Below are 22,481 nucleotides of genomic sequence, written 5' to 3' on the forward strand. Positions count from 1 at the left end.
CCACAAGAGAGCTTGTGAGCCACCTTTCCATGGCCACATGCCACCCTGCCCTCCCGCCCAGCCCCTCCACCCGTGTCTGTGGCCTGCGTGGAAGTCCCAGCTCTGACTCTGATCAAGGGAAAGAAATGAATTTGTTCTCTGCAGCGTGTCTCTCCAAGGCATGCTTGTGCTCACCGTGAGCCCACAATTACAGTTTGCTCTGGACTCCTGCTTCCTTGCTTCTGGATCTTCCAAGGTGGCACGAGGCCACATTTGCTGCTGGAAGACAGGGGCGCCCAGGAGCCCAAGGCTGGTGGGGCGTCTGGTCGCCGAGGTTCCAGAGTTGCCCTCCCAACCTAAGTGGGTGGAGGGTCATCCCACAACCCGCCTCCTGGAAAGGGGGACGGAAATTAGATGTTTTTTTAACATTGAGCCAAAGGAGCCAGACACTCCTAGTCTTGCCAGTACAGAACTAGGCAAAAGCAATCCATGATGCTGGAAGTCAAGAAGAGGGGTGGGAAGACCAGGCAGGGACACAATGGGGTTCTGGGGGTGCTGGTAATGCTCTATTTCCTGGTCAGAGCACTGGTCCCCAAGGTGTGTTCACCTCATGCAAACCCACGGAGATCCCTGCTAACCATCTGTGCACTTTTCACTATGTATGTTAAATTGCTATGAAAAGTTTACTTAAATAATAAAAGAAAATCTTTCCAATGGGAAGCTGGCTCACAGGCACGGACTCTGTCCTTCCTTTTCTACAGCCCCAGCCACCGGCAAGGCACTGGTCAAAGTCACGCCAAGTCCAATGGTCCCCGGTGCCGAGGTGTGGTGACGGGCACGGGACTAGCAGCGTGAGCAGTGGGGAATGGAATGTCCAGCATTTATTTTTAATTGATTTGCTCACTTTCTCCTATCAAAACAGCCTCCCTCCTTTTCTCCAAGGCCTAAAATGGCATCAGCCCCACCCGGATAAAACCCCAAGCATGCAAACTTCTCAGGCCTGGCACAAGGCTCTGCGGTCGCATCCAATGAGCCCGTTGGAAGAATGAGCCTGCAGGAAGCATCCGGAAGGCCTGCCAGGCTACTCCGGCTCTCGATCCGAGACGAGTCTGAACCGGAGGTCTGAGTCTCCACCGCCAACAAGTCAATGCCATCACCCGTTAACTCTCACTTCCCAAACTCTCCTGGGGTTATTCTGGGTTCTCAGAGATGCTTGGGGGTCTCAAAGAATTTCTCCACGTGGTCAGTTTGCAGGGGATCCCCCCTCTTTTGTTAAACAAAAAGGGTTGTTTGTCTTTTTTTTTTTTTAAAGATTTTATTTATTTATTCATGAGACACACAGAGAGAGGCAAGGACACACGCAGAGGGAGAAGCAGGCTCCATGCAGGGGGCCTGATGCGGGACTCGATCCCGGGACTCCAGGATCACACCCTGAGCCAAAGGCAAATGCTCAACCGCTGAGCCACCCAGGTGTCCCTTGTTTGTCTTTGACAAAAAGGCAAATGTAAGGTTTACAGAAAACTGCAGAGAAAAGTGAAACAGGATGATTTACACTCGACGAGCCCACAAAGTAGCAACTGGACGCTGATCTCTACCCGAGGCCGAGGGAGAAGTCTGAAGCTGAATCTCTCTCTCGCTCTCCCTGCCTCCCTCCCTGGCTTGCTACAATCACCCTTTCAAAAAGGCACTGCCAAGTCACCACCACCGCCGCCCCGACGTTCAGGGAGGAGAGCCTCGGCTCAAAGGAAGCACAGTGGGCCGGAGCAACGTGGTCGCCACTTCCGGAGGGCATGGCAGGAAAGCGAGGAGCAGTGAGGAGCACCCCCCAGCCAGGGGGGTCTCTGATCTGCAGACACCGTCAGGGTCCCGTCCACGCCTGCATACTGTGCCCTTCCAGCAACCTGGACTCGCCTGGCACGAGTGGGCCGCATGTGCTCCCTACACAGATATATTACCTTCCTGTCCAGCAGGCCGGTCTGTCTGTCTTGTCTGTCTCTCTTAGATCAGTTTCTTGTGTCCCCACAAAACAAACAGCCTCTGTTCAAACTTAGGACCAGAGCAACTCAGTCTCCTGACACCTCCCCCACCCCAGGAAAAATCCCAAACTTGGGTAAACACGGAAAGAGCTTGCTCAAAGCTGAGACTGAGAGCAAGGCGGGCAGTGAGGTGTGCAAGGAACACCTCCGGCCCCGCTCAGCGGGCCCAAGAATCACAGACGCGCAGTTCAGGCAAGCCGCAGATCCAAAAATCACACAGGAAAGCCTGAAAAAGAAAGAACCAACTGAAGACTTAAAAAAAAAAAAAAAGTTTCTTTATTAAAAGGCGGGGCCGGGGTGGGGGGATGCGGGGGTGGGAGGGTGTCCGTAAACCCAGGCTTGATCAGCTGTCTTCTGGTGCCTTCCAGATCCTAGCAGACACATCAACAGGGGGAGCTGAGCCACGGACTGTCCAGGCTCAGGGGTGTCAGCAAAGCCGGTCAGTGAGAGGCAGGAGGACTTCAAGGAACAAACCCCAGACACACTCCCTCAGGGTTACAAGCATGTGAGAAGGAGAGAAGGGAACTGATTCTGTAAAACACCATCCAAAGGGAAAGACGCCGTCCTCCGGAGTCCCTCGTCACCAGCAAGCTGCCAAGAGGCCCGGGGGCCCTGCGAGCAAGCACATACTTTCAGGAAAACGTCTGCTTTTCCCGACTCCTCCGCATCAGGCGCTATCCTCAGTCCTTGGTACAGGAAGAAAGCCCAGAAACATTTACAAGACAAGTGATGTCCCAGGATGTCCATACAAATAAATTAAGAACAGCATTTCTAGCCCTACCCAAATACAACCATCGACGGGCAAGCCAGTGTAGGCACAACAGAGCTTTTAATGGCCCAAAATTAAGAAGTTAACTTCCAAAGTATAACAGAAGATGAGGAAGTTAAACATCCAGTGGATTTCCACGCTCCGCCACGCTTTGTTCCTACCTTTTCCACCCACAGCGCTTCCCAGTTTCACAATTCCCAGCAGTTCACATCTTTGACAGAGTACTCAGAACTCCTAATCTCTAACTACTTACACTATAGATGGGAGGCAATCCAAACTTGCTGATTAAACTCAATAGGAGGAAACCTTCAAGGACAGTAGCAACAAAAAAAGCGTTTAGACATTTCAGATTAAAAACGGCTGTGACTCCACCCCCCCTTCCTGGACCACAGCTATGCAGACTATGAAGTCACACATTTACAAGTGCCGGTGACAGGCCACCCCTCCCTGCCTACGCTATGGCACACCCACTGTGCACGTTACTTGCACAGCACTTCATACACACAGCATCCCTGCCGACTAGATCGTGTCCCCATTTTACATATGAGAAAACTGAGGTTCGAGGTGCCAAACCAGTCAATGAGCAAGCACTGGGATGCAGATCAAGGTCCGTCTGGTTCTTTGGTCCACCACCACCACCGTGTTCCCGAGACAGCACAAAGGGACCACTTTATTGCAAAGCACAACACAGGAGCTGCAACCCTGTGGCTCTCTCCCCATCCTTTCAAAGTCACAATTTGAGTATTAGTGGAAGAGCGGAACTTCTGACACACAGATCCTAACAATTATATATCTGAAGCATGGGAGAGCCATCCAGTCTGAAAGTGGGCAACTGCTGCGTTCTCACTGCCAAGCTGCCTGAGCTAATGTCCTCTGACAGTGACACTGTGCCACCGCACTGGGCCCGCGGAACAAGACACTTATATTTAATATCGACTCCATTATCTGCTGCATGCTCTGTTTTGTGGTAAGCATTCATTCAATTAACCGAGGCAGTCAATCACCCAGAAAGAACTTACTGAGCACCTAATGTACTTCAGGTTGTGGCGAGTAGAAGATCGGAGCACATTCAAAGCCTACAGGTGACCAGAAGAGAGGGGTGTGCCCCTGAATAGCTGTCCTTATAAAACTTGGGGTCACTCATGCTATGAGCAAAGAGCAGAAAATGGGACGTAGGAATCGCGAAGGAGGGAAAACTCTATTCCAGGGGAGGCATCGTGGAATGCTTCACGGCACAGTGTTCAAAAACCAGGCTGGCTTTGCAGGGTGGGTAAAATGTAGACCTGCATTCCGGACAAAATGTTAAGCTAAGGCAGAGGCGTGAGCCAACAGTCATAAAGAGGGAGGCTGAGAAAAGCCTCTCTAAGAGCCAGGCTGCGGAGTTCAGACTTCACACACAATGAGAAACCAAGAGCAACAGCTGCTTGTTTGTTTATTATCACTAAGTAATCTCTACGCCCAACGTGGGACTCGAACTCATGACCCCGAGATCAAGAGCTGCACGCTCTGCTGACTCAGCCGGCCAGGCGCCCCAACAGCAAGTCTTTGAGCAGAGGCGTGACACGAGACCGGGATAGGGTAACCCGGCAGCCCAACACAGAGAGACGCAGGGTGGGAGGGACGTAAGAAAATCTGGCTGGGAAGCTACTGGAAATTTTTAGGCATCTATTGGTGAATCGAAGGTCTGGGCCTTACTTTACTGACTCCCCGATAGAGAGGGTCCCCCTTTCTAACAAGAAATATTATGAAAGGCTGGTCGAAGTTAAATAAATAAATACATTGAGTCTCTTTGACTATTTGCCGGAGGAGGAGACAATCCAAGTCATCGGTCTTTGGCTTTAGAAAACAGCAGATGGTATTTTTGGCAGCAGATCCACTGTCCTAGTTATGTTTTGCTCAGGCTAATGGTGGACTTTGTTTGCATTTCCTTAGCCTGCACCACCGGGGGCATGGGGCAGGCAATCCCAAGATGTAATAAGCAATAAAGGAAGCTGCACGGCGCTTCAAATTTGAGCATTGGCATAACCCAGGCACAAATATGCCCGCGCAGAGGACATCCTTGCATCTCCTACACTCATGGTATATTTTGAAGCCTAAGCACTCTGTACACAATTTGGACTAGTTTCCATCAAATCTTCAAAAACCCAAAGACAACAAATACGGGGTGGGGGGGGTGGGTAGGAATAAAAGGCAAGTAGAATCAAATTGGAATTGGTGGCTCTGTGTGCAAAGCTGCAAGATTCCTGGTCCTGGTTACTGATTTCTGAAAAATAACTGCTTTGTCAGACAAATAAGACAAGCTTTTTTGCAAACTTTGTTTTCCTAGACCTGCCTTTTGATGTGCTCCTTTCCGTAATAATAATAATAATGATAAGGCTTGTGCAGGAGATGAAGTGGCTCATAGTGTTTTCTGCATGGATTAAATCTCTGCTACATTCTTTAGCAAATCAATAACAGAACAAATGGCATTTGCATTTGAGCAGCACCAAACCCACTTAAGAGGGTACAAGCAGGGGTTATAGCAGGGGCGGGAGAGCCATTCTTCGCAAAGAGCTTCATTTCCTCCACCAATTCCACCTTCACCCCTTTTGAGAGAACCCTGTCTCAGGGAGGGGGGAATCCACCTCTGTCCTAACGGAAACTGATTTTCTCAGGTACTTTTTTATTAGCCTTCTTTTCAGCCAAGAGACCACGATGGTCAACCAAATCTTGCAAGGAGAATTCATCATTTGCCTTGCCAATAAGGGCTGTTCCCAAACCAGTGGACCTAAACTGGAGTCTGGAAACATTTGATTTTAATGAAACAAAAAGGTCAATCCCAGGGCAGAAAAGGGATGTGGATCCTAGGAAGAGATGCCAAGACACGGAAATGAGCTCCCCGGGGAGGTTCCAGGGAGAGAAAGGTGGAAAAGCAACCACGACAGCATGTGGCAAAAGGACGGGCGTTAGAACAGTACAAGACCCGCTGCACTGGGTACCAGGAAGCAGGAGGAGAGTGGAAGGTGCGTACCTAGGCCTTGCTCTCAGACTGCTGGACGAGGCAGAAAAAGATACAACGGAGGGAGCTATGCGGCCCAGCCCCACGTGGAGAAAAAGGCAGGCGAGAAAATGGTCAAGTAAAAGAAATAAAATCACTACACACACTATTTTCATAACCAAAGTGGTAAGAGACCGCTGTAATCTCCACAGTTGTAGTTCTGCTGTAAAAACATGTTTTTAAAAACAAGGCCTCAGTGGAAATAGAGGTCCAAGCTGGAAAGCATACAAGGAAAATAAAGCAGTACTTCTTCTGCACACAGCACAGTTTCCTCCAGAAACGCAGTGAGTAAGAAGGGATTCATTTCTTATGAAGGCAAAACAAAGGCCTCAATTCTCTGGAACATGCTTATTAATACCAAGCCAGTTAAACCCAGGCCTTTCCCAGTTGCCGTCCACTTTCCCAGTTGCCGTCCACAGGCCCGTAAGTGGTTAGGAGGAGTAGGCCCAGGAACACAGGCACACACCCACCATGCACGTGCGCCACATGCATGCGTGCGCACACACACAACACACTCACCCCACGTGTCTCACGCCACGGGACAGCGATAACTCACAGAACGGTCCATGTATTTGCAAACCCAATCTTGCAATAGTATTTCTTTCTTTCTTTTTTTAAGATTTATTTATCTGTTTATCTATCTATCTATCCATCTATCTATTTATTTATTTGGGGGCGGGAGGGGCAGAGAAAGAGGGACAAGCAGACTGATGCTGAGCGTGGACCCCGACGTGGGGCTCAGTCTCAGGACCCTGGAATCACGACCTGAGCCAAAACCAAGAGTCCGGACACTCAAGTGACTCTGGCCACCCAGGTGTCCTGCAACAGGAGCATGTAAAGCTCTGGTCCCTGAGCTCAACCAACTCCCGGGGGTAAGAATCTCTCTCTCCAGATTCTATATTCCTTATACTTTTCAAGCCTTGAGGAGATCCCAAGGCCGAATGGGATCCCACGCTCCTCGATGAACCCAGGAATTGGGATGAGGGAAGCTCTTCATTAGCGACAAACCCACACGCGTCCACATCACCGACTAGATCCGACCCACATCTTCAGACTTCAGGGTATACACGCAAATGGCTTTTTGAAAGAATAAAGGATTTTATGCGATTTGTTTACCAATTTTGCCTGGTCTGTGTAGCCAAGCGTTCTTTACAACTGATAAATAACGTGCCCTCCCCGAATATAAACGGCGCTGATGATAATTACCATTTATGGAGTGTCCTCCGTGTGCCAGATGCCTTTACAAACATCTAATATTTATAACAGCTTTAATCAAAGGAATCATTAGCTCCATTTCACAAATGAGGAAAGGCTGCTCAGGGAGGTTAACTATCTGCCCAAGGTCACACGGAGTAATTGAGGATCTGGGCTTCATACCAGGCCAGAGCCTGCTTACAATTCATTTTGTCCTCTGCTGGACTCTTTCAATCGGGCCACAGAAGAAACACGACCATGGGAAAACCCGGCCAGCTCACACCCTCCTCCTAGCACCCCACAGAACAAGAAGCCTGCGTGTCAGCCTACAAGATTCTCCTGCAGGTCTCCCAGAAAAGAAAATTTATGAGGATCTTCCAAAAATCACTGGTCTGCAGAGGCTGCGAAGTGACTTCCAGTTTTAAGAACTAACAAGAATCTCCCCAGAGCCGATTATTAGGGCTGATGCAGCTCATAAAACAGACCATAAAACCATTTCTGTTATATTAGTTTTGTGTTTCTCTGTTCCAGAGGCCTGTCAGAAGGCAGGGGGGCCGGGGACCGCTCAGGAGACTCCTCCCCATGGCCTGCGGTCTGCCCACACCCAGGGAAGCCTGAAGACTTGTGTCTTGGCCTCTTTCCTTCCTCGCCCTCATCAGAGGCTCTCAAGTTGGTACAAAGGAAACATCATTAACCAGCCTCCTCTACCAGAGGGTGATCTCAGATGGGTCCCAGGAGCCGGTTCTAATTTACTTAAATGATTGAGATCTCCAGTTACTCAATCCTGCAACACGGGCCAGCAGATATAATTGCAAAGCAGGTAGGCTAGACTCACCAATCTGCCGATTTGGTGCCAGCTAACGTTGCAAATTACAGGGTATAAATTTAGCAGGGTGGGTCTTGACACACATTCCTGCAAATTACATGTTCCGTCGCTAGTAGAAAGTGCATTAATTACTCTGGGTGCGTGCACTACTTCCACTCACCGGGGCTTTCGGGACAGCCCGAGAGCAACTCAGAGCAATCTATGAAGATTAAAGCATAAATAAGTGATGCCTGCTGGGGAGGGGAGGCTTTTCCGAGGCTCCTGGAACTGGAACTGTTAACATCCTCCCCGCAGACTGAGAGGGAGCCACGGAAGCCCACCGTGTGGGGTGGGAAACAGACTGACCCGAATCAAGACACAGACGGGAGACCGGTAGAGCGGAAAACGGACACAGTGGTGATGCAAAAGCAGCAGCTTCCTTCCTCCGGCGACAAAAGGGCTGCTTTCCCTGCAAGAACGGGCGTCAGGTGCAGCAGGGCAGATGCAGCCAGAATGAGGTCTGGGCCCACGGACTTGAGCCCGCCCGATTTCACCCTGTGTTAACCCAGCGCGGCCGGCGGGCCCGGCGCTGAACCGAGCGCACGACACCTGCCTTCACCTGCCACTGCGAGGCAGGAAGGAATGAGCGCTTTACAGAGGAGGGAAACCGAGGCTCGGAAAGTCATTCCACCTTGACCAAGGTCACACAATCAGAGAATAGTGGAACTAGGTCTGTGTGACCTCAAACTCCTGCTCTTCAACCCAGGAGCCCCCACAGATGCTCGTCGGTGCTCCGGGGGAAGGAGAAAACACCACCTCCGATGTCCAGGGCTCAGGGCTCCCCAGGGGGCCTGCTCCATGTAATTCTTAGAACAACTCTGGGAGGTGTCCCATCCCCCGGACTGCACCCATGAGAAACCAAAGCTAGGAAAAGTCAAGATCATCCAGCTCGTAAGTAGCAGAGCCAAAAATGTAACCCCTCTATCATAGCTCCGAAATTCAAGACTCTCCCCTCTAAACTAAGATCCTCATCCGTGAGTTAAGTGAAAATCCTCTAACCATGCAGCCTACGTGACTCAGGGAGAAAAGGGCTGCAGGAGCCAGAGGAGGACACCAAATGGTACTGCCCACAGGTCCCTGAGCCCATGCTTCCAGCGGGATGGGGCGTGAGCCAGCCGTTTTCAAGGCCCAGCTACAGCAGCCGCTGGTGGTGGGGTTTTGTTTAAGATGCTCAGTACACATTTCTCCTTCTGCTTTTCTGGAATGAGCTCTCAATGGCTATGATGTAAGAGGACTATAATCAGGGGTACTCACTCTCCAGCCAAAAGGAAGGCTATGTGATCTAAGATGGACTAAGATGATGGCTCTGTCCCCGAGGGGGACTTCTCAGGCAAAAGGCAAAGGCACTGCAAACAGCCCATTCCTCCCAAGAAGCAGGACGAGGAAGGGCTCCTTCTACTGTAAAATGCAATCTCTCCGACACCACCCCGCTTGGAAAGCTCACAGGTTTCCCAACTGAAGGGGAGCACGGCTGAGAAAATACAGGTAGTACTGGGGAAAAGCAACACGTGAGTTCCCGAAGGTCTGCGTGCAGCGTACACCTTCACAGAAAAGGGATCTGGAAGTGAGCGTGCCTGCCTTCCGGAGAGGACGTGCTCACGCGGACAGGAGACCCTGCCCGAAGTGACCGCAGAAGATGAGACCTTCAGAAAAGCGACTTGTCACAGCCAGACCAGCATCTCGTCACATCTAATATTGATAGGACATTTCCTCTCAGCAATCATCATTTGGTGGATTAATTAAACTTGGAATTCTTGAGCACTCAAGGTCATGACCTCAATCCTGACTCCAGGAAATTGGCACATTCCTTGTCGTCACTGGATATGTGTATGGCTTTTACCTAACGAAAATGTGTACGGTTACCTAAGAACACGTGCAAGGTTACATTCCACCAGAAGGCTAATGAGGAAAGCCGACACGCTTGTATAGGAAAATGGCTGTCCTCACATTCATAAATTTGTAGGATGACTGTGAGCTTCTGTTGTATAAACACCACCTTATTACTTATGACTCTCTCATTCCTTTCTCCCAGAAAATAGGAAGCAATGGCATAAGGGCCCCACAGGGGACCCCTGACCCACCTAAGCAGCCCAAGATAAAACTCATCTGAAAGCCATTTATCTGGAGCAACAGTCTGGAACCCCTGAGGCCCTTTCTGTGGGTTGTGAACCACCCCCATCCTGCTGCTAGGGAAGATTCCAGGGGACCCTCCCCAGTCTAGAAAAGGCCTGATGCCTGGATTGGGAGGACCCAATGTGATCCAGGGTGGTGCTAAGACAAGGAGCTAGAGCTTTTCAAAAAGGAGGGAAGAAGGCAGCAGCAGATGATGCTAAGTGAGGGTCTCCGTGGAGCTCTTTGAAATGACCCCCTGCGCTCCTCTCCGGTCAGGGCAGCAGCACTGACACAGTAACACGGTACTAGCCGTGACCCTAGTTGTCAACAGAATGCCAAGGGTGACAGAGGAAGACAGTGGCAACATACGCACAAGGCCGTAAGCTCCAGGCCCTGCCCATAGGAACCAGGCTAAGGCAACTGTCTCCACTCACCCATTCAAAACGCTGAGGGGCACGAATGGGTGTGGAAATTCTCGGAATTTGGTTCATCTACAGAAATGAGTAGATGTGCACAAATAGCAGCTACAAACATGCTATCCACAAGTGATGTTTAAGATAAATAAAAACTTGGAAACAACACCGATGTCCAAAATTAGGGCAATAAATGAGGGAATGTCTACTGGACGGAGTTCAACGCAGCCATTACATCTGGCGTAGAAGAAGTGGTGGCGGGGCCGTGGAAGCATTTCTCCCTCCAGGAGGGGCAGCCCAGGCCAGTGGGGCACTGTGTGGCTGCCAACAATCAACTTGTGTTAGAAGAGCCTGTCCTAAGTTGGGAGACGAAGAACGAAGATGCCTGTTGTTTTCCTAATACAGGCCACAGAAATCAAGCTAAATTAAAGTTATGTTGAACTTCAGGGAGGGGAAGACTGAGGATACACAAATAAATGTCTCAATGAACAGAAAAATGTCCAGCACCTGTACAACGGAAACAGAAAGTTTAAAAATAACACACACGTAATGGGTCCAAAAAGATGACATACCGAATGTTGTCTGAATGGTAGGATTACCGGAGATTTTTTTTTTTCTTTCCAGTTAACTGAACTTTCAACAACAAATAACAAGAACAATGGGAATGAAAGTTATTTTTCACAGTTTTGTTTTTTTTTTTAGAGGTTCCCCCATCCCCAAGATATTTTTCACAATTGTAATGGGGACAGAGGCCATCTCGGAGCCCATCAGTCATACAAAGTAGGTTGCAGTTTGACTCTCAAGAGACCATTTCTACCTAATAATTAAAAGGTATTTTGGGGTGGCTCAGCGGTTGGGCATCTGCCTTGGGCTCAGGTCGTGATCCCAGGGTCCTGGGATCAAGTCCGTCATCGGGCTCCCTGCATGGAGCCTGTTTCTCCCTCTGCCTGTGTCTCTGTCTCGCTCTGTGTCTCTCATGAATAAATAAAGAAATCTTAAAATGTAAAAAAATACTGTTTATTTATTTTGAAAAGGTTTTTATTTATTTATTCATGAGAGAGACACACACAGAGAGAGAGGCAGAGACACAGGCAGAGGGAGAAGCAGGCTCCATGCAGGGAGCCCAACGTGGGACTCGATCCCAGGACTCTAGGATCGTGACCTGAGCCAAAGGCAGATGCCCAACCGCTGAGCCCCCAGGTGACCCAATAAATGATATTTTTTGATAAAGATAGTGCACGGTAACACACAGACGGAGATTATCTAAAGACCTCCCCCACAGAACCTTTCTGTAATGAGTGGCCTCAAGTGTGCGACTTGGAAATAAGACAGGTGCTTGACACCTTGAGCACACGGTGATGCGACACTCAAATCACAAGACATTATGGACTTGACACCTGACCAGTCAGCCTCCAGGAGACAACCACCTTCTCCTCAGAGTTACTGTTTTCTCCAACCTCTCTTTCCTGCCATCACCCGCTTTTTCAGGTACTTTCCTGACACAGAAGGTACCACTGAACGGCTAGAACCCTCTAGAACCTTCAGCCCCAGAGTCTGGGTAAACCAGTCCTACCACTGCAGCAACCAACACTCCCTTGAAGAGGCAAGAGCTCCACTAGAATGTGATGTTCCTGCCTTTACCAGGTCCTGTTGCTTCCCTTCAAGGCCGCCTCATTCACCCCTCCTGCCCTCCCGTACCTGACCCTTCCCCGCTCTGCCTAGACCATCACAGCAGCTTCCTACCCAAGCCCTGGGACCCCGAGCTCTTCTCCTGCAGTGACTCTTCAGTCTTCATGCCCTGTCTTCCCCCAGCTCAAGCCAGAACCCCACTGGCTACAAGACACACGGTCTGCGTGGCTGAGGTTCCACCTACCTTTCTATTTGTTTCAAACCACAACAACCCCCCCCACAAGCTACATCCCAGACACCCCACATCATCACCTGTTCTCTAAACACGCTTTTTGACAATATCAACTATTTCCAACATATAAAGAAGTAGAGATTTTAACACAGTAGACTCATTTCCCCGGGGCCCCCCAAATTCACAAATACTAGTATTTTGCCATATTTCATCTTTCTTTTTTTATTTAAGATGTTATTTATTTATTTGACAGAGAGAGCACAGCAGGGGGAGGGGCAGGCTCCCTGCCGAGCAGCAAACCCAATGCAGGACCCCGGGATCATGACTGGAGCCAAAGGCAGGCGCTCAACTGACTGAGCCACCCAGGTGCACCCCCCTTTTTTATTTTTATTTTTTTAAAGATTTTTTAATTTATTTATTCATAGAGATGCAGATTGAGAGAGAGAGAGAGAGGCAGAGACACAGGCAGAGGGAGAAGCAGGCTCCATGCAGGGAGCCCAACATGGAACTCGATCCCAGGACCCCAGGATCGCGCCCTGGGCCGAAGGCAGCACTAAACCGCTGAGCCACCCGGGCTGCCCAAGTCCATCCGTTCTTAAGGAAGAAAACACTACCGAGATGGACGGTTGAGAGGCCCCTCCCAACTACCATCCCAGAGGCAACTACAATCCCGGTGTGTATCATTTTTCTGTTTTCTACTTTAACCACACGTGCGTAATTCAATTGCATGTGTGCATTTTATATATATATGTTCATATATACACACGTATATAATGTTTACACATATAAAGAATTATGCATGTAAAGAATTATGTTCATGCACATACTATATATACATATGCCACATAAACATGCAGTCTTTGTAGTTTTAAAATAAACTCAAGTGGCATATATCACATAGATCTTTCCTCTTGGGACGCCCGGGGGGCTCAGGGGTTGAGTGTCTGCCTTCGGCCCAGGGCGTGATCCGGGGGTCTGGGAATCCAGTCCCACGTCGGGCCCCCTGCATGGAACCTGCTTCTCCCTCTGCCTGTGTCTCTGCCTCTCTCTCTGTGCCTTTCATGAATAAATAAATAAAATCTTAAAAAATACATATTTCTTCTTTCGCACTCTGAAGTTCTTTAGAGGTTCACCCACCAGTACGTGAAGATCTAGTCTACTCAGTTTCGTTGCTAGACAGCACTCCACTTTATGATGGTGCCATCTATTATTTACTCAGTCCCCTTAAACGATCAATGAGAGTGTTTCCAAAGTTTCATGACTGCAAATAGAGCTGCAGTGGACACCCCCGCACACGTCTCCACAGGCCCACGCGGAGACCTTCTCTTGACCGACAATGCTGGACCCCTAGGACACGTGACTCACTTTTCCTAGCTGCTGCTGTGCCCAGGGCCCCTGGCGAGCGGGTCACCACCACTGTCACTTGTGCTGGACTCTGACCACTGCTGCCCGAACCACGACGGGGCCTCCATCCACGATGGGATTGCCAGGAGCCAGTGGCAGGCAGGGCATGGCCAGAAAGGATGACCAGGTGGCCCAAACTCCTCCCCTGGGGTCTTTAGGAGTGGGGCACAAGCTGGTGAGGGAGGCTCGGAGCTGAGCTGCAGAGGCGGAGGGAGGGGGGATGGGATGCTGCACGCATGAGAACACAGCAGGCGTTCAAAGAGAAGCTGCAAACACCTAGGAGGAGCGTGCAGGTGTCAACACAGAGGAGCAGAGGAGCAGCCCAGAGACCTGGGGAGAGGCTCCTGGCTCCATTCCAGGCCCCGCAGGAGGAGACTTGCTCTGAGCTCCCTTCCTTCAAGGATCAGCAGACGTTCCCTCTGCCACAAAGCCTTCCTGGGTCCCACCCGCGGAATGACTCACCCCCTCCTCCCCACGCACAGCACTTTGTGCGCTTCTGTACCCCCCTCCAGGAGGCGATGGTGGGCCCTCTGCACAGAAGAGTAGGGGCCCCTACCAGAGCAGGCACAAGGCTCTGCACACAGCAGGTGCCCACTCACTGGTCGGTGACCGAATAAAAGCTGTGGGCGACCCGAAAAGCAGGGCCCACGTCATCTCCATTTAACGAGGAGGTCCTCATTACACGCGTGCTGAACGAGGGCCTGGGATGTGGGCTTCCGTGAGCAAACGCATCTGCCTGAACTACTCTTCCAGGACTCGTACCAATGATCAAATTTCAAAGTGGAGGTGAATGGAGGTGACCAGGCCAAAGGATAATTTATCTCCCTAAAGACGCTAAGTGTCAGTTAAATTGCTGTATTTAATAGGGCCTGACTTAGATGGGCCATTCCGAACAAAAGCAATAACTGGTCCGGCAATGAGCCTGCTTTCTGCTGCTATACTACTACCAGCCGAGTCCGTGGGATGCCTTGAGCCCGACCAAGGCCCCGACCAACCCCAACCGGAGAGCCGCAGCCTTCACAAACAAACCACACGCTCCCAGACTCCCTCGTCCCCCCTCCCTGGAACCACAGAGGATGTTCTCCAAGGGAATCCAGGATAATCCTCTCCAGAGCTTCATTCCCGGATTGTTTTGTTGTTTTGTTTTTAATCATCTTGTCCACCAGGCTCTAAGCGATCTCGCATAGCTGAGCACACAAGCCTGACAAAGAGTGGATGTGCTCCGGCCGAGAGGAGACGGGGCGGGAAGGCCTCAGAGAATCAATCCAGTATTAAATGTGTTTATTCTGTTCTGTGGGCGCATCCAATACTTATTAGCCCCGAGGAATGTTTGCCAGCATCAAAGAAGAGGGAGGGAGGGAAAGGGCCTTTATCTGCCAGGACAGATTATAATCTCCAACAGAGGGGACAAACAGGAGGCACTTGCATTCTGAAACTGGAAGACAAAGGGAATTTGCACGACCAGAAATCAGCTGAGCCCTTCAGTTCCAAAGGGCAGTGGAGAACATCTCTAGGGCCTCAGCAATGCCCAGAACAGAGGAAGAGGGAGAGGAGGGACAGACGCTCGGCCCATCCCCTCCCACCTGCTGTGGGACTGCCCTTCACCGGTGAACATCCTCAAGGACACCTGGGAGCATCAATTCCCTCTGGAAAGACCAGAAATCTGAAAAGACAGCCCAGACCCCTGCCCATCGCCACGGTGTCTTCCTGAAGTTCAGCATGGACGGCCACTCGTCAGATGAGACGCGAGGAAAATACGGCAGTAAAAGCAGAGGGCCAGGGTCAGGCAGGCCTGACCTACCTGGAGCAAGCTGTACAACCTGCTGGTGCCTCCGCATGCCAATCTGTCCGATGGGAATGAGGCAAAGGACCACCTAATCATAAAAAGAGCCATCATTGTTGGGCACGGAATTCTGTGCACTACGTGCTGTGCGTGTATAGCCTTGTGCCAGTCGTCTGTCATCCCCCCAAGGTGAGCATGTCACTGTCTGCATGTGCTTCAGAAGGAAACTGAGGTTTGGAAGGGGAGACCTTGGGACGCCTGGATGGTTCCATGGGTGAGCGTCTGCCTTTGGCTCAGGCTATGACCCCAGGGTCCTGGGATCGAGTGCTGCATCGGGCTCCCTGCATGGAACCTGCTTCTCCTTCTGCCTGTGTCTCTGCCTCTCTCTGTGAGTCTCTCATAAATAAATAAATAAACAAAAAATCTTAAAAAAAAAAAAAAAAAAGGATGGGAGACACTACATTCCCAAGGTTACACAGGAGCAAATAGAAGGGCTGGGCCTAGAGAGAGGTGGGTCGGCCAGAACCAGGAGCTTCTTAGCCTCTCTTGCTGAGAACAGTCTGCGGTGCCTGTTCGGTTGAGTGTCCGACGCCTGGTTTCAGCTCAGGTGATGATCTCAGCATCGTGGGACCGACACACACACTCTGCAAGGAGTGTGTCTGAGACTCTCTCTCTCTCCCTCTCCCTTTGCCCCTGGCCCAGCTCACACATGCACATAATCTCTCTCTCTAAAATAATAAATAAATCATAAAGAAAAAGAAGAAGATGGCACAGTTCGTAAGATACTTGACACCAAAAAAGGGTCGACCATAACTGTTTTGTTAGGTATTATTTAGATCTGCTGCTCTGATTCCCTATGTCGGGCTCCTAGGCCCTGGCTTTCTCAATGAGGCCAAGAAGGGCCAGGAAGGACATCGGTTCTTGGTCAAGAAACAGAGCTCCACCCCACACAGCCACTGCACACGGGGCCTCTGACTGTTGTCCCGAAACCCAGCCAATGGTGGATTTCCCTTCTAGGCACCAAGGAGGCCTCCAGGAGCCCCGCTGAAGGCCAGCCCTCTGGAAGGACAGGCCGCTCCTCCACCCACCTCTCACCGCCAGCTCAGACCCCTGAGGGCAAGGATTTTCTGTTCCTGAGGTGGGCCCTTTGACCAGCATGCCATTCTTAATGGGAAGAAGAAAAGAAAACCTTAGATCCACGTGAGTCTTTTTAACACAGGAAATGGCCCTGCTGGGAAGAAGCAAATATTTATGCAAATAATTAACCAAGGAGGTACAGTGTTCTGTCCAAATGTTGAGCAAAACTTAGTGAAAAAGTAGCCCTGGCCCTGACATGGCCTCTCACAGACACAGGAGGGGCCAGCAGGTCTGAATCAGCTCCTGGGTACCCAGAAAGGAACCCTGTAGAGAAAGCAGTGCAAGCCTACACTGCCCGGGCCCCCCTGGGTACCTCCACCCTCACCCTCCTCCCCATCCTCTACCCTGGCGGAAGTTCTCTTGTCTGCATCTCTGGCCAAGGCTGTGCTCACTGCCAATTCACTGACACCATCTAACTGATTCAAGAGCCACAGGGAAACACCACCTCCTCCCCTTCTCTCCTTAATTTCCTTATGTATTTTCTCCTTTTTCTATCAATCCCTACCTTAAATTTTACTTTCAGTGGAAGGGCTAGCAAGCCGGGCAGTCTACGTAAGAGGCAGCTAGAAACTTCTAAGGTTTTTACCCGCAAATGCTCAGAAAATAGCATCTTTGCTTGAAAAATAAACAAATGGGGCCCCGCTCATAAGCTGCGGCCATGCGGTGTGCCATGTACTGAATACCATGCTCGATGCAAAGCTGCGCAACCAGCCCTCCTCTAGGGCCTGAGCTTTCCTAACCACTCCAGACTCCATGTGAAGGTGTTTACAAGGAGGCTATTCATTGCCGGTACCTTTTCTTAACCCAAATTCTGCTCAGTCTTTTAAAAAGAACACCCAACCTCTAGGCCAGCACAGCTGGCGTGGGTGTCCGAACACTCAAGCTTACAGTCTCAACTTAGCCATTAATACGCTGGGTAAACTTGCACCCATTTCTTAAGCTCTGGGACTCAGTTTTTTTCCATCAGTAAAATGGAGTGGAATCTATAAAAATGAGGGTTACGGAAAATCAATTTGATGGGTCACATCCAGCAACTTTTTAAAGAAATGGAATGGAACAGATTAGAATCAATCAGAACGTATCAGACACAGAAGAGTAGGTTTGGATTCAGCTTCATATAAATGATCTAGCTTGCAACGTAAATGTGATTTTTAACAGCCTGATTGACATATAATTCACATACCATAGAATTCACCCACTTAAAGTATACAACTCAATAGCATTTAGTATAGTCTGAGTTACACAACCATTGCCCCAAAAGGAAACCACATGCCCATTAGCATTCACTCCCCAGCCCTTTCAAACCCTCACCCCAGCCCTGGGCTACCACCAGTCTACTTTCTAGCTCCATGAACTAAACTACTCGGGAACTGACCCACTCGGGATATCTCCATCTAAACAAAATCATACAACATGTGGTCTTTTGCGTCTGGCTTCTTTCACTTAGGGTAATGTTCTCACGGCTCAGTCCTGCTGTAACAAGCATCAGTACTTCATCCTTTCTGACGGCTGCGTAATATTCCATTGTATGGACAGAACACACTTACCCATCCATCCACTGATGACACCAGGTTATCACTTTGGGGCTCTCATGAATAACCCAGCTATGAATCATTCATGTGCAAATGTTTGTGTTTCTCTGGGTCACTGTCAACAAAGTTTGGCGCCAGTGGGCAACAGGGGTTATCGAGGGATAGCTAACAACATTCTATGGTTTTTCTTTAAAAATCAATCTACCGACTTTTGCTTCGAAAGAAAATAAAGATCATCAAATCAAAGCTGTATTTCAATTGATGCAGCCACCAAGGAAAACTGTGGGCAAAAGTGCCCCACTATCCTTTTAAAGAACTTATCCTTTCAGAGGATTTCAAGACTTGGAATACACAATTTCTAGGCTCAAAGAGACTGGGAACGGGGATGGTGGGGCAGGGGGCATTGCCATGGTGACAGAAGCTGCTGAACTATCAGCAGAATTCAGTAATAGGTCATTTTCCTGGTTTGAGCCAGCTGCAAGTTGGACTGAATTCCAAGATGTAAATTCCTACATCGCAAGGTTTCAGACACAAGGGCACTCACAAGATATAGTCAGAGGCCATCACAGGCTCTTTCCAACACACACACACACACACACACACACACACACACACACACACACTATTCAATTTATAAACTGTTCCATATGAAATCTGACTCCTACAACAGTGGCTATAAAAGAGCTGATGTCAGAGGAGAGGCAATGCTCAAAGCAGCTCCCTCCACTAGCAAACCCACATTAATAATTTAGCTATTAACAATCCTGTAACCCAAGAAGCTTGAGAGAGACAACGCTGTGGTCATCTGGGACCCCGGGGGGAACATCTACATTGCTGCTTCCTTTCGACTTCAAAATCAGAAACTCTGTTTTCTTAAAGAACTTGTCATCCTCAGAGAAAAGGTACGTGACAAATTTGTGAAATCTAAGGAATAAATACAATTCCTATATGCCTTAAATTTATGGCCCTCACAAAGCCTGCAAAATATGATAAACCATTATAGGTTTTTCCTGTCTCCCCTGCCTTGGCCACAATTAATTTCAGCCATGTTTGAGTGTAATACAGAATGTAATATATGGAGGTTGAGATTCAGAGCCCTCATTGCCTTGCAGTAAATAAGCTTCTACAGTTCGGGGCCCCAGAGGTAAAAGAAGCAATAACGACAGTCCTCATTTTGGGGAACCATTTGTGTGCATTTTCTGTTTTGCATCGTTAAGCAAGACAAAAGCGCCCGAAGGAAACCAACATTGGGCTACAGTCACTCAAAATCCGAATGCCAAACCTATTCTATAATTGAGATGCATGGCATCTCGTCTACATCCCCTAGAAGAACCTCATATTGCAAATAAAAGCTGTGCCTTACAAAAAAAAAAAAAAACACACAGAAAATGCTCTGGTTTTATCGATACTATGAACCTCAAAGGTCTGAAAATACTAGCAAAATTCAGTTAGAAAGTTCCATGTGGGTTCTCCCAGTTTCTGAGAAGAGTAACAGAAACTATTATTTATTAAAGGCCTACTGTGTGTGCATACTGTGTTAATCCTCTACCAGAGGCCAGAATTGTCTCCCCATCCCCAAAAGGTATGTCCAGGTTATGACCCTCCAGCACCTGTGAATGTGGCCTATTTGTAAAGAGTGTCTTTGTAGATGTAATCAGGTAAAGAAGAGGTCATCCTGGGTCAGAGTGGACCCTAATCCAATGCCTAAGAGAAGACGACCCAGATTTTAAATGTCTCATGCATTCAACTCAACCAACACTTGCTGATGGCTGAGAAAGTGTGAGGAAGAGAGCCCGGTAAGAGATTTACAGAAATTCAGCCCGACTCTGAGGACACCAGGTCTCAATTTTTTCTCAAGTACCTGGGCCTGAGCATGTACTCGGATTTAATGAACCCATCACCAACAGGTGTGCTCTGTGCCATCTGTGGCAAAGAATGGCCCTCACCTCCATCTGTATTAACTATACCACCAATCCCAATTGCACAGCCCACCGCCCCCACGCCCCAGGTTGGACAGGGCCACGTGACTAGTTTGGGCCAACAGAATGGGGGCAAAAGTGACTCCATCACTTTTAGGGTAAGGAACAGAAGCAGCAGCACATGACAACTCTTGCAAACTCTTCTCTTGCTACGCCAGTGTTCCAGGTCGGAGAGCCTTGATCAGCCAAGGATAAAGTCGCCATGAGGAGTTGAGACCCTCCCATTCCTTCCACCCCACCTGCAGAGTCTTTGTGTAAGTGAAGAAAAGGCTTTTATGTGTTAAACCAATGAACTATTGGGGAAATTTATTACTGCAGCAAAGACCTATCCTACTCTGACTACGACGTTCTCTAATGTACATCCTGAGCATATCAGCATAAATAGGTAGCAGGTTAAATTCCAAGACCCAGAGCCTGGGTGGAGCCCAAGCACTAAACGGCCCCAGTGTAGACTTTTAGCATTACCATCCCATTCTCCAGAAAGCTCCACCACCTCAGCAGGCCAACTTACGGAATCTGCAGAAACATTCTCTCCCGTGGAGCCTGCTACATGTCCTGACTCATGAAAATCTCAAAATGAAAATCTCGAAATCCTACAGGCTAATAATTGAAGGGAGAAATACAATGGACGATGCACAGAATCAGAGAGAAAGTGAGTGATGAAGGAGGCACCATGTAAGAAACAATTTTCCAAAAGAGCTCTGCAATGATGCCTCCCAGTCGGCTTGGGTGGGAGGGTTCCAGGAGAGGGCACAGACTTTCTCCCCCACCCACCCACCCAATTCCCACCTAACAAAACCAGCCCAGATGACCAGTTTTACACATTTCGCTATGATGTCACCACTTCCTCAGGGAAAAGGCAAGACTGGCTTGAACGGGACTCTAGTTTTCCCACGTACGATGTGCCCCTGGACAAGTCATTTTACCCAGACAGTCTATCTATCGACCAGGCAACAACAGTCACCTTGTAGGCCAGGCCTACCATGAGAATTCAACCGAAGTGAATGCACAAAACTGCCTGATGTACTGTAGACAGTCAACAAGTAACTCTTTCTCTTCCCCACCAGCATAAATACCAGCCAAATAAGTCTGCTGTACATGGGGCTGAAAATGTTTATTTTGCAATTAGTAGTGTGAGAGCCTTTTCTAACATTTTTGGTGAGAGCCCAAAATCTCTAGGTAAACTAGAGAGTAATGCTATTTTCCCAAAAATGGAGCGATCCAATTCAAGTATGTAATGAGAACCAAAAAGACAGCAGATTTCTCATCAAGCAGGGGGAAAAAAACCCTCCTCATCAGCAAACTGTTTCTCCTCTTTCCCATGCAACAAAACAGAGGAAATAAACTGAAAACCTGGAGGACAGCCTCACGATCCACACACTAAATGCCTAGACCTGAAGTATCTCCAAACTACTAGAATTACTGGCAACCACCCTCTATTCCATCGTCAAGGGGAAAGAGCAGGGCATAGAAAAGATTTCATCATGATAATGAAAACTTCCTTCACTGTGGAAACTAAGCTAGGCGCTTTGTAAATATCATCACTTCTGATTTCTGGAATAATTCTATGCAGTGAGGCAGGGGTCTGTGATAGTGACAGTTTAACAGTCCAGCCTATTTTTTGCATTAGCTTTTTCAGGTTCTTTTAGGGGATTTCCTCCCCAGCCCCCATCAGAGATAGTGGACTGCCAGCCATCTCCCCGTGTAACCCAGGTGGCCACCAACTGGCTGGCTTACAATAGAAGTTTACTCCTTTACAATTCTGGAGGACAAAAGTGTGAAATCGAGGTGTTGGCAAGGTGCTTTCTTCTGGAGGCTCGGAGGGAGAACCCATCCCATGACTCACTCCCAGCTTCTGGTGGCTGCCAGCAATCCCTGGTGTTTGTTCCCTGGCTTGGGGACACAATCTCTGCCTCTGTCTCCAAGTAACCTTCTCCAGGTCTTCTCCTCTTGTAAAGACAATGTCATTAGAGTTAGAGACCACCCAGATAAGCTAGCAAGGCATCATCTAATAAGATCCTCCACTTAATGACATTTGCAAAGACCCTTTTTCTAAATAGAGTCTCACTCACAGGTTCAGGATAGACAAATCTTTTGAGGGGCCACCATTCAACTCACTATACCTAAGCTAGCCACTCAGAGCACCTCATGCCCACCTGTGTCTCACCCTCAACCCATGCCCACCTGTGCCCCCAACCCTCAACCCGAGTAGGTCCACCTAATGCACTAAATGGACAGAGGGGGGCTGTAACCAGCATTGTCTACTAGAAACACAGTGCACACCACACATGTAATTTAAATGTTTCTAGTAGCCAGAAAGTAAAAAAGGAACAAGTAGAATTCACTTTAGTAATATATTTTATTTCACCCAATATGTCCA

The 22,481-nt window shown here is 49.0% G+C and overlaps 1 protein-coding gene across 4 annotated transcripts in view; it reads right to left on the reverse strand.

Annotated features, from left to right (window-relative positions):
* Positions 1-22,481, reverse strand: part of LDLRAD3 (low density lipoprotein receptor class A domain containing 3) — a 228,242-nt gene that overhangs the window by 173,342 nt on the left and 32,419 nt on the right. Inside the window, exon 1 of one of the 4 annotated variants that reach the window (XM_055301210.1) lies at positions 3,038-3,060. The exons of 2 other annotated variants lie outside the window; for them this stretch is intronic. The gene's annotated coding sequence lies outside the window, so the exon portion shown is untranslated. Of the gene's footprint in view, positions 1-2,945; positions 3,009-3,037; positions 3,061-22,481 lie in introns of those variants that run through there. One more of the 4 variants, XM_055301212.1, reaches the window with a different exon arrangement.

The sequence above is a fragment of the Nyctereutes procyonoides genome, unplaced genomic scaffold (genome assembly GCF_905146905.1).
Source record: "Nyctereutes procyonoides isolate TBG_1078 unplaced genomic scaffold, NYPRO_anot_genome, whole genome shotgun sequence".
NCBI lineage: Eukaryota > Metazoa > Chordata > Mammalia > Carnivora > Canidae > Nyctereutes > Nyctereutes procyonoides.